Genomic DNA, 11,342 nt, shown 5'->3' with positions numbered 1-11,342 from the left:
TCTAAGCCCCAGTGTCCAGCCTGGCCTTGGGCACTGCCAGGGATCCAGGGGCAGCCACAGCTGCTCTGGGCACCCTGTGCCAGGGCCTGCCCACCCTCCCAGCCAGGAATTCCTCCCCTGTGTCCCATCACTGCAGCTCCTGATAAAAAGGAGTCCAGGCTGGTGTTTCTGGATGTCCTCAGGTTCCTCAAACCCACCTGGAGCTACAAAACCAGGAGGAACCACGGGATTAGAGGCACAAGAGCACAGCTGGGAGAAGGGAAGGTGTCCCAGGGCCGTGATTTGTGACCTGGTGTCCCCAGCTCTGCCCAGGGACTCAGGTTCCTCAAACCCACCTGGAGCTACAAAATCAGGAGGAACCACGGGATTAGAGGCACAAGAACACAGCTGGGAGAAGGGAAGGTGTCCCAGGGCAGGACCCCCAGTCCCCTTCTCCCTGCAGGGCTGGGAATCCGCCCCCAGGAGCACTCACAAGGAGGAATGTCCAGGCTGGGATCACCTGGAATCACCCCCAGGAACAGGGGTGCAGCTGTTGGGTTGATGGCAGCAGAACAAACCAGCACCCCTGAGCCAGGCCGGTAACAGGAGCCTCCCGGTGCGGGTCAAAAAACCAAAATAAAGGTTAAAGATGAATAACTCAATTGTCTCCTCTCCCTCATTTGCATAATGAGCCTGAGCAGGGCTATTAATACTGATCACAGATCTGCAGCTCAGCCAGGGAGCTCTCACCTCTCCTAACCCAGCACCTCCAGCCTGAGGAGCTGGGATTGAATCCCTCTAGAAGGTGGGAGACCCTCCCCTCCCACCACAGCTGCAGCTCCGTGCCAGGATCACCTGCAGCAGCTGGGAGAGCATGGAGGAGTTCCCCAGCAAAACCTGGATGAGGAGACACAGGAAAGGAAGAGGGGAACCCCACTTGGATAAGAATGAAGGTGAATCAGGGGGAGGAGGGGGAAGCTGAGGTGAAATGATTTGCTAAGAAGCCGTTTGTTAGAAGCAACGCTTACAGCTTGCCCAACACTTACTGTGCCCACCAAAGCAGGATGAGAAGATAGGAGACTATTGATAAAGGGAAGGAATCTTGATCAAAGATCCTGGTTTTAACCTAAAACTAACTTAAATCAGCCTTGAAGCTTGGACTTGGGCCAGGGACATAAAGAGCATGCACAGGGAAGCAAGGTGAACAGTTCAGCATGAGGAAAACTCTTACTTCATCCCAGAGACCCCTGCCCACAACCACCACTGTGCAAGCACAACGCGGATGTCAGTGACCTCTGGGCGGGTGGCAATGACCTCTGGGCGGGTGGCAATGACCTTTGGGCTCATTGTAACACAGGCAAGGCTAGGCAGGGCTAGGGAATGACTAGAAGGGACTGGGAATGGGAGCTCAGGGGCTCCTCCTGCTGCAGGGTGGTCTCCCTAAACAAGGAGGGAGTCATGGAATCGTATCACAGAATCCCGGAATGGTTTGGGTGGGAAGGATCTCATTCCACCCCGACACCTTCCACTGGCCCAGGCTGCTCCAAGCCCCAGTGCCCAACCTGGCCTTGGACACTTCCAGGGATCCAGGGGCAGCCACAGCTTCTCTGGGAATTCCACCCCAGCCCCTCCCTACCCTCACAGGGAAGGATTTTCTCCCAATATCCCATCCATCCCTGCCCTCTGGCAGTGGGAAGCCATTCCCTGTGTCCTGTCCCTCCATCCCTTGTCCAAAGCCTCTCTCCCTCTCCATCCTTGTCCGGTCTTCTCCTGCTAAACCCAGACTGATTTTCACCTCTGGAAAGGGAGCAGCATCCCGAAACACCAAACCCAAAGCGATCCCCACAAACCTGCGCTGAGACAGAGGCAACTTCAGCTGGATTTGGGAAGGCCAGGTCCCCTCCCTGCTGCCGGGGACAGTTTGTGACAATGTTGGTGACCTTCAGGAAAGCACAACCGATCCCAGCTGAGGCTGCTCTGAGTCATCCCAGCCCGGTGCCGGCAGGAGGCCCTTAATTGGAACGCGTCAGTGGGTTAAAAAACGTTGCAAAGGGAAGAGGAAAGGCAACTGGCGTTAATTAGTTCATGGCAGTAATTAGCGTCAGCTGAAATAACCACAGGGGTTGATTATTGCAAAAAGCGAGAGGCAGGGAGAGATTTGGACAGGAAGAACTTGGAGGAAAACTATTCTGGGATGTGGGAGTTCCCACTGCACTTCTCTGCTCCTGGAGTGACAGGGGAGAAGTTGTGGGGTTGGCCTGGTCCTGCGTGGAAGAGAAAATGAGGGAAAAAATATCCTTTATATAGGGAAAAAGGTGCCCTTTACGTGGGAAAAAAGGGATCCTTTTTGATAAAAAAATGGTTATTCTTTTAGATTAAAAACAAAAATGTATCCTTTTAGGCAAAGCAGGGATTTGGGATCCCACCCCCCTGCCCAGCAGCCTCGTGGCCAAGATTTTAATGGATCCAAAGCCAATTTGAAAAAGAATTGAAGAGTGAGCGACACCTCTGAGAAATAATCTGCTCTTGTCCTCCTGGCCAAGGGAGGGGAACAAACTCACAAAGAAATAGTGATGGACTGGGAGAGATCTGGGGAGATCACTCAGTCCCAAAGCTGCTTTTCCAGGAAAGTCAGGGACGCTGCTCCTCCTGTGCAAGATTCTAACCCCGAAACACCAATCGTGGAGAAAGAACAGAATCCATTTCACTGCTTTCTTTAAAATCAATATAAAAACAATATTCCCAACTTGTCCAGGAGCAGACACAGAGATAAGGGATGATAAGGAGCCTCGGTGGGATGGGGCCCAGAGGCTCCTGTTTCACACTGGATACCTGATAACGCACAGAGATAACAGAGCAGGGACCAGCAGCAGGAAGGGAAGAGGAGAGGGTGGCTCAGGGCTGCTCCTGCACGCCCAGACAGAGCCCAGGGCAGCGATTCCCCCTTCCCACGTGGAGCATCTCCAGCCCCACGAGCAGCAGGAAGGAGCCCTGGAGCTGTGGCAGCGCTGCTGTGGGGATTGGGAAGGAAAGGTGCACCCACAGACAAAAACCCCGGCGTTTTCCAGCAGATCTGCTCCAGGAGCAGCTCCCACCTGGCTGAGCCCTCCCTCATGCCAGCAGCAGCCAGAGTCTTCCCTAATAACTGCACCAGGGAAGTTAACTGGGGATCAGGGAAGGCTGGTCTCGGTTTATCCGCAGCTAATGGCACATCGTGGCGAGGACGTTTGGCTCCCTGCTAATTCTCAGCGCCTCGGAGCGCTCATCATTCCTGGGAACTGCAGGCAGCAGCTTTCAGCAGCAGCCTGGCAGGCAGGGGGAGTAACTCACCTCCCTCTGTGTCACCCCGAGCGTGGGGACAGCCCTGGGGTGCCCCTGGAGCTGCCCCAGCTTTGGGAGTCCCTGTGCAGTGCCAAAATGCGCAGCAGTGTCCTGAGCTGGCAGCGCCAGAACCCCCAGCCTGGCACAGCAGGAGGGAGGCAAAGCTACCAAAAATGGCCCCCAAACCCTGAAAAATCCGGAGTGGGAGGGAAGAATGCCACAGCCCTTCCAGTCCAGGGATGGTGGGGCCTGTCCCAGCCAGCCCAGCACAGCTGGATCCCCAAACTGGGACAGGGACCATCCCACTGGCACCAGCCCCACGAGGGGAGCCCGATCCATCCTTGGGTCCCACAACATTCCTACTGAAAACGTGCACAGGGATTTTCCCACTGGCACATCTGGGGCTTCTCCCTTCCCAGCAGGGAGGGGAGCACAGTGGGAATGCTGGGGGGGCAGGAGGAGGGGACACCCCAGCGATTCCCAGGCTCCTCAGGAAACCTGGGATGTTTCTTCCCAGAGGAGATGCCTGACGTGGCACAAGGGAGGGCTGGCTTTCATAACCTCTGCCACGACAAAAGCAAAAGCACTGGAATGTTTTCCCTGCTTTTGCCAAAAAAAACCCCAAACAACTTCTTCAGCAAACAACCCCCATCCCTGCAACGTCGGGAGTTTCCTGTCACCAACCTCCTTCCCGCCAGGAACCCTGGAAAAACCTCAACCACAACCAGGAAATTCATTTTTCAAGGGAATAATTGCTCCAAGTGGAGTATTGGAGCCCAGCAAAACCAGTTAGGATGGAGATCCACTCCCAGTTGTTTGCTGGGAGGAGATTTGCTTGCTCCAGCCATAGCCAGGTCTTGAGGGGTGTTTTCCTCAGGGCTGTTTTCCCCACATCCCCAGCAGGACGTGGCAGAGGTTTGTGCCACGGGGGCAGCCCCACAAGGTGAGATTTGAATTGTTTGCAGTAACCCAGATGGGTTTAACAGGCACTGTTCCTGCACACGTTGATTAAACCCTGACCCGGACCGGTTCCACCCCTTTTCCCACTCCCTGCTCCCTTCCCACGTGGATTTTCACAGGCTTTTTGCCAGGGTGAGAGAAAAAGCAAACAAACCTTCAATTACCAGCTCGTTCCTGCCCAGTATTCCCCTCAGTAAGGATTTGCTGTCGCTGCAGAGGGAATTGATGGGCAAGGGCGAGCTTTGGGGTGTGGGAGCTCTGGAAGGGAACAGGGAGGGCTGGCAGGATGCAGAGGGCTCAGCCAGCGATCCATCAGCCCTCAAATGAAGAGCCAGCCCATGCCAGCAGTGCCTAATTCCATTATTTTAACACACGGCTTCCTCTGGACCCTCCGTTATCCCTGCGGACGTGCGCGAGGCCCCGGCGCACGCAGGGAGCGGCACCAGCCCCTTCTCCCACATCCCAGACTGCAGGACCAGCCCAAGGATGGGTTTTCTGGGATTCAGCCCCTCTCCACGCCCTGCACAGCCCCATAATTACCCAAACAGCACCAAAATCCCAAAGAGACACCGGCTCCTGTGCTGGGCTGGCAGAGCCAGGGGAGCCTCCGACACCTTCCACAACAGCCCCACAGGAGAGGCCCTTCCTTCTCCTCAGTGAGAGCAATTAATGCCTTAATTCACTACAGCAGAGAGGCGTGATGAGGGACAAGGCACTTCCTGGTCACCAGCAAGGAGAAGCCAAACAACTTCTCATGGGATCATGGAATGGTTTGGGGTGGAAGGACCTCAAAGCTCATCCCATTGCATGGCCAGGGACACCTTCCACTGGACCAGGTTCCTCCAAGCCCCATCCAGCCTGGCCTTGGACACTTCCAGGGATAAATTCCTCTCCTTTGGGAGCCTTTCCCAGCCTGCAGATCCCCTGAGGGGCCAAGAGGAGACTCACCCAGTCGGTGTTTCAGCCCCGTCAGCTCCAAAGCCTGGGGCCAGCAGATCCAAGTCCCACCACTGCCACCACCCTGGTGACAACCAGAGCAGGATGGGGGCGACAGGAACACGCAGCACAGAGATTGTTCCACCCCCAGAGGACACAGAGGCCACCCCCAGCCACACATCCCCTGTGGGACAAAGGCAGAGGCACCCCCGGGGTCCCGACACTGGCAGAGGAGCCTCATCCAGGCTGAGCAGAGAGGAAACTTTTTCCCCAATTTCCCGCAGTGTTTTCCACTCTCCAGCAGCTCCTCGGCCCATGAAAAGGCACAATGGAAAAAAAAAAAAAACCCACTGGATTAAGAGCAAACCTGGTTTGCATCCCTCACCAGCAGCCATGAGCTGAGGGGCCACCGAGCAGAGCATTCCACAGCAGCCACTCACCATCCACCCACCGGGAATGTCCTCCCTTGGGAATGTCCTCCCTTGGGAATGTCCTCCCTGGGGCACAGCAGGCACAGAGCTGGCTCCCGCAGCTCCACGGGAGCAGACAGCTCTGGCATGGGGCTGAGTCAGAGTTTACCCTGCAGCTCCAGACCTGCGGGGATGCTTCCCGAGATCCCACGGCAGCAGCTTCCCTCTCCCTGCCATTCCCCCCGCCAATGACAGAACCTCTCTCGCTGCTTTCCCTGACACGTTAATGGCAGGTTTGCCTTTCACCGTGGAGGAATTAATTTGGGGTTATGCTTTGAGCAAATTCAAAGGCACATCTTGAGATCCCCCCCCCCCCGCCAATGACAGAACCTCTCTCGCTGCTTTCCCTGACACGTTAATGGCAGGTTTGCCTTTCACCGTGGAGGAATTAATTTGGGGTTATGCTTTGAGCAAATTCAAAGGCACATCTTGAGATCAAAGAACAGCTGGGGAAGCATCCGGAGCATCCACAGCCCCAGATCAACAGGGACGGGTGCAGGAGGAGATGGAGGAGATCCTTTTGTGCTCTTCCTTTTGGGAAACTTCTCCTCTCTTACAATTCTGAGCCAGGCCCAAACAGAAACTGAAATTCAGTTGGCAAAGGCTGAGGGAAGAGGAGGGAAAAGCCTGTGGAATATCAGCAGCCTTCCCAGCAATTCCTGCTCCAGGGGGAAAGAGGCGCGGGATGGAGAAGGGAATGATGGAGAGAGGGGTATCCAGAGCAGGAGCTCATGGGATGAAGAATTAAGCCAGGTTTTCCCAGTCCCTGCTTTTTTCCAGAGGGATTTTTTTCACCCCACCCCAGATCCCATCTGCTGTCAGCACTGAGGAACCATCCCATAAACCTGACCAGGGCAGGAGGGAATTTAACCCCAACTTGGAATCAAAGAGCTCTGCAGCTCCAGCTTTGGGGCTTCCCAAGTAATGTTTTTATGAAATGCTTGATGCATAATGAGAGAGAATTCTAATTAAGAGCAGCTGACAAATTGCACTGTGGCAGTAAATAAGGCTCTGCCTCCATTAATAAAATGAAATGCTTTGGTAAAAATTGGGATAATTATGATTTTGGGGGGGAGGTGGTAAATAATTCCAACCTATCCAGCCACCACTGGATTTCAAGCACTAAACCACTGCTCAGGGGCAGGGCAGGGGTGGGAAGCAGCCAGGTGTTCCATGGATCCTATGGATAAACAGATTGAAAAGAAACCTCTGGGGTTTCTGAATCTCCCAGAGGATCCCATGGGTGGGCTTGGTGGTCAGCACCAGGGATTTCCATGGCTGAAATCCAGGACAGGAGACAGGGATCAATCCCACACGGATCTATAACCTCTGGGTTGGAGTTAATTGATAAATTAATGAAACCCATGCCCAAGTTGGTTTATTTAGAGCTGCAAGGGAAGGATGTTTCCCCATGGAAAGCTTTGCTACATTCCCAAAAAACAAACTTTCCCTTCCTTCATTATCAGAGCCAGATCCCTCCTTCCTCCCAGAGCCTGTGGAGAAGGTCCAGGGCTCCACAAAGCCAAACAAACACAAGGGCTGCTGTTTGTTGTGCCCTGGGCAAAGGAAATCCGAGCGAAGCAGGAACGCAGGAGCCAGGCTGGGGCTGGGGCAGGAGCCCCCAGCTCCATCCTCCCTCTCCAGGAGGGAAAGGCTCCGTTCCTGCAGCACCACTCCAGTGCCACACTCCAAAACTTAATAAAGCAGAAAATCCACAACCTCTGGGTTGCAAATCCTCCACCTAGCCCGGCAATGAGGATGTGCAGCTAATTAACTTCTGAGGAGTCACAGCTGAACAGGAAAGAGCGCATTAAAATGGGAACGTGTGCCGGGCACGTCCCGCAGGAGCCGGCAAATTGCATCAGAGGAATCTTCATTCCGATGATAAATTAACACCAGCCACAGGACCCGGCACGTTTTCCATGTTTTCCATGTTTTCCCTGCCTCCTGGAATAATGAACCCATCAAATCCAGCTCCCTGCAAAGCAGGAGGGGGAGAAGCAGGAGCACCTTCCCGGCTTTGCCAGGTGGGAGCACAGACGGGAGGATCCTGGGCATCCTCCTACTGCACCCACGGCAGCAGAGACTGCCCTGCCTTGTCCCACCAGGTAGAGAATCCCAAATCCCAGAATTATTGAGGCTGAAAAAGCCCTCCAAGATCCCAGAGTCCAACCTGTGACCGACCCCCACCTCATCCCCAGCCCAGAGCACTGAGCGCCATGTCCAGGCCTTCCTTGGACACCTCCAGGGATGGGAACTCCAACCCCTTCCAATGCCTGACACTTTTCCCAGGAAGAAATTCCTCCTGAAATGTAGGTTTGTGCCAGGAATCACTTCCTAGAGCCCCTCCCTCCCAAAAAAGATGCTCCCCATGGTCTAACCCAGCTGTGGTATAGCCCTGAGAAAAAAATTGCCATTTTAAACAGCGTGCAGCTACACCTGCATGGTCCTTCCTCCTCCTTCTCCTCCTGTAGCCTCATCCATGCACTCTTCCCAGATTTTCCTCTCAAAAAGTGACTTGCATGGATTTAGAAGGCAAAATATTCATCCTGAAGGCCCATTCTGAGCCAGCCACCATCGCAGGACAGGAGAGGATCCTCGGGGCTGTTTATCAAGCTCTCAAAGCCTTCCCAGGGGTTCTCACCCAAAATAGCCCAAAACTCACTGTGCAAAACATCCAGTCCCAAACTACATTCCCAAAAAGCTTTCAAGCCATGATTTGCACACCCAGAAAAGGGCAGGAGCACCAAGAAGTTCTGTTTGGAAGGGGTCAAGGGGATTCAGCTCCCACCAGCAGCATCCTCACTCCCGATTCCCTCTGGCCCATCCCACTGCAGATACCTCACCCTGCTCAGGGAAACCTTGGAGCTGCTGCAAAGCAGAGCCCCAAATATTCCCAAGAATATTTGTGTGTGAAACACAAGCCCTGGAGCCCAGAGAGGGATCTGGGCTGTGCTGGTTCTGTGGGATGAGGGCAGCGGCACCTATGGAACAAACCCCAACCCCACAAAGGCTTTTAAAGGGCACTTCAGTCGCTGCTTGTTTAAATCCAAGGAATGCTCTGCCCATCACATGATGCTTTATTGATTTCCTCTGTACTCAGGATCAAAAAAACCCACCAAACCTCTACCCAGCAGACAAGGGAAAAAATGAAATCCAGTGGAGATGGTATTTCCAGGCTGGAATTACAGCCCTGGCTCCCCATGCTCCCTCCCTGACCATCTTTTACACCCCAGGTATTGGCAGGGCCCTGGTTAGAGCTGAGTAATGGCCCAGCAGCTCTTCCCTGGATTATTCATTAACTCCTGCTGCTCCTGCAGCATCTGCCCTCCCTTCCCTGGCCTGGGAAGGAGCAGCTCCCAAGGGAGACCCCCAGACCCCAGCGTCCATCGGATCCCGCAGCAGGAGGGATGGAGCTGCCTCCCTGTGCAGATGTTCCCGAGGAAAATGAAGCCTGGGGGGAGAGGAGATGAAGCTGATTAAGCCTCATTATCCTAATTAGTAATGATGGGAGCAGAGTCAGGCAGAGGAGTGGAAAGAACAGGAGCTGCAGGTGGGGCTGGGGCAGCCCCTGGGGGTTTCAGCTCCCACCAGGACCAGCTGGATTCCTCCCTCTCCCTGCCCCTGTCCCAGCAGGGAATTCCTGCTTCCTCAGAGGTGAAGGGCTGTGATCCAGAAAAGGCAGGAGCCAGGGAGCTCCTGGAAGCCACAGGTGCTCCACTGCACCCAAAGCCCCCCCAAAGCCCACCCGTGTGGGCTTGGGAACACCCGGACACCTCCCGGGGCTTTGGCAGCTCCAAGACAAAGGCGCTCACAGAGAGTCACAAAATCACTCTGGGTGGAAAGGCCCTGTGAGAGCACCGAGTCCAACCACCCCGGCACTGCCAAGGCCACCATGACCACGTCCCCAGGTGCCACATCCACACAGCTTCAAAGCCCTGCCCTGCCAGCTGGGTCACTTCCTGCTGCTTCCAGTGCTTCCAAATTTCACCTTTTCATGTGAAAACCCTGGAGCAAAAGCAGCTGGGGACTGCCTGAAAAGCAGAGCCAGGGCTGGAGGCATCCCCTGGACTCCTGTGGGATTCCCCCAGGAAGAGGGAGGCCGGAGCAAGAAGCACATCACGAAAACCCAATAAAGCACCAAACTCCGAACAAAACCCAGCCAAGTCAGCAGAGCTGCACGACAGCTTTGAAGGATGAGAATAATAACACTTAATTCCAGCATTCTTATGCCTTGCAGCAGACCCAAAATAGCTCCTGAGCCATCAGGGACCTGCTGCACTGAATTTTTAAGTAAACTTTCCCTCAGAGGCTTTGGCTCTTGGCATCGACGACACCAAGCCCCGACCCTTTTTAGGAAATGGCTCACACAGCCCCGCCAGCTGCCCCTCTGCATCCAAAACCTCCTCAAACACCAGCTGACAGCCTTGCTTAAAAAAAACAGGTTAAACCAGCGGCTCTGTGTGAGGAAATTTTGGCAAAATGAAGGCGAGCCCATTTTTTAAAACCCCCGGGGATCTGTTTTTGCCGTGGTCTCGCCCTCCAAGCAGCCCCAGATCTCCTGGTGTGGTTTGTACCAACCTTCACCAGCCCCACCAGCATCTCCTCCTCAGCTGGAGGATGAACAAACACCTTAAAGGCTTCACCCAGGGAAAAGGCAGAGATAAAGATGTAACAGCTTAGATCTGCCTTTTGTGAGGAACAGAACTGCTCCAGCTGCTCGGGATCATCGTTACCACCGGGGCTGGGAGGCTCAACCCTCCCTCTGCCATGAGCGAACACTGGGATGCCCCAGCTCCAGCACGAGCAAAACCCTTCTCGCTGCCAGGAGAGCGGGGCTGGGCTCAAAAGGAGCCGATAAAAGCTTTGAGAGGCTGTTGTTACCCAGCCTGGAGCTGTGCCAGGCAGGGAATGCTCCCCCAGCAGCTCCCTCCTGCTGCCCTGGCATGGCCAGGCTGCCCCAGCCCCACCGGCACCCCCAGCACCCTGCCAGGGCAGGAACAGCCTGAGATGGAGCCCAGGAATCGGGAATGCCGTGGCTCAACCCTTGTCGGAGCAGCAGCGGCTCTCCAGGGAGCAGTCTGGGCTCCAGAGGAAGGGAGATGGCTCTGGAGCCACATTCCCAGCCCAGGGATGGCTCAAGCCTCACCAAACTTGTTTTTCCTTTCGACACACTCGGCTCTAACCTCTCCCCCTGCTCCCTGCACAGCATCCCCACAACCTCGCCAGCTCTCTGTTCCCTTCCCAAAGCATCCCAAAGGTGCCATCCTGGACCCATTGCCCAGCTCCAGGAGCCGATCCCGCTGCTCTGGGCAGGGACACAGAGCCCCCCCACCCTCTGCCAGCTCTCCTGGCCCTTCCCAAGGTATCCAGGGGGAGGAAAATCAGCACTTTGGATCAAGCAGACCCTGACAAGGTGGCTCGTGCCCGTTATCCATGTGGAGAGGCCCCAGCACAGGGACACCCCCTTTTCCAGGAGGAAACACACCGGCAGCAGCACTGTTTGGGGATCTAAACCCTCCCCCAGCTCCACGTGAGCCACGGGGTGTAAATCACCACCAGCAGAATTCCCATGGGATGAGCGTGTGGGGGCAGGTGCGGCCCACACGGAGCAACCGAGCCAGGAGACAGCAGCTCTGCTCCCAGCAGCGTTTATCCTGGATTTACGGCTATAGG

General features: G+C 55.1%; 1 protein-coding gene across 4 annotated transcripts in view; it reads right to left on the bottom strand.

Annotated features, from left to right (window-relative positions):
• The window catches only part of SLC39A11 (solute carrier family 39 member 11), a 71,794-nt gene that overhangs the window by 51,593 nt on the left and 8,859 nt on the right, over window positions 1-11,342 (bottom strand). The gene's annotated exons all lie outside the window — the stretch shown is intronic.

Source organism: Corvus brachyrhynchos, unplaced genomic scaffold, assembly GCF_000691975.1.
Source record: "Corvus brachyrhynchos isolate BGI_N302 unplaced genomic scaffold, ASM69197v1 scaffold340, whole genome shotgun sequence".
Taxonomy (NCBI): Eukaryota; Metazoa; Chordata; class Aves; order Passeriformes; family Corvidae; genus Corvus; species Corvus brachyrhynchos.
This window is presented reverse-complemented; position numbering and strand designations above follow the sequence as displayed.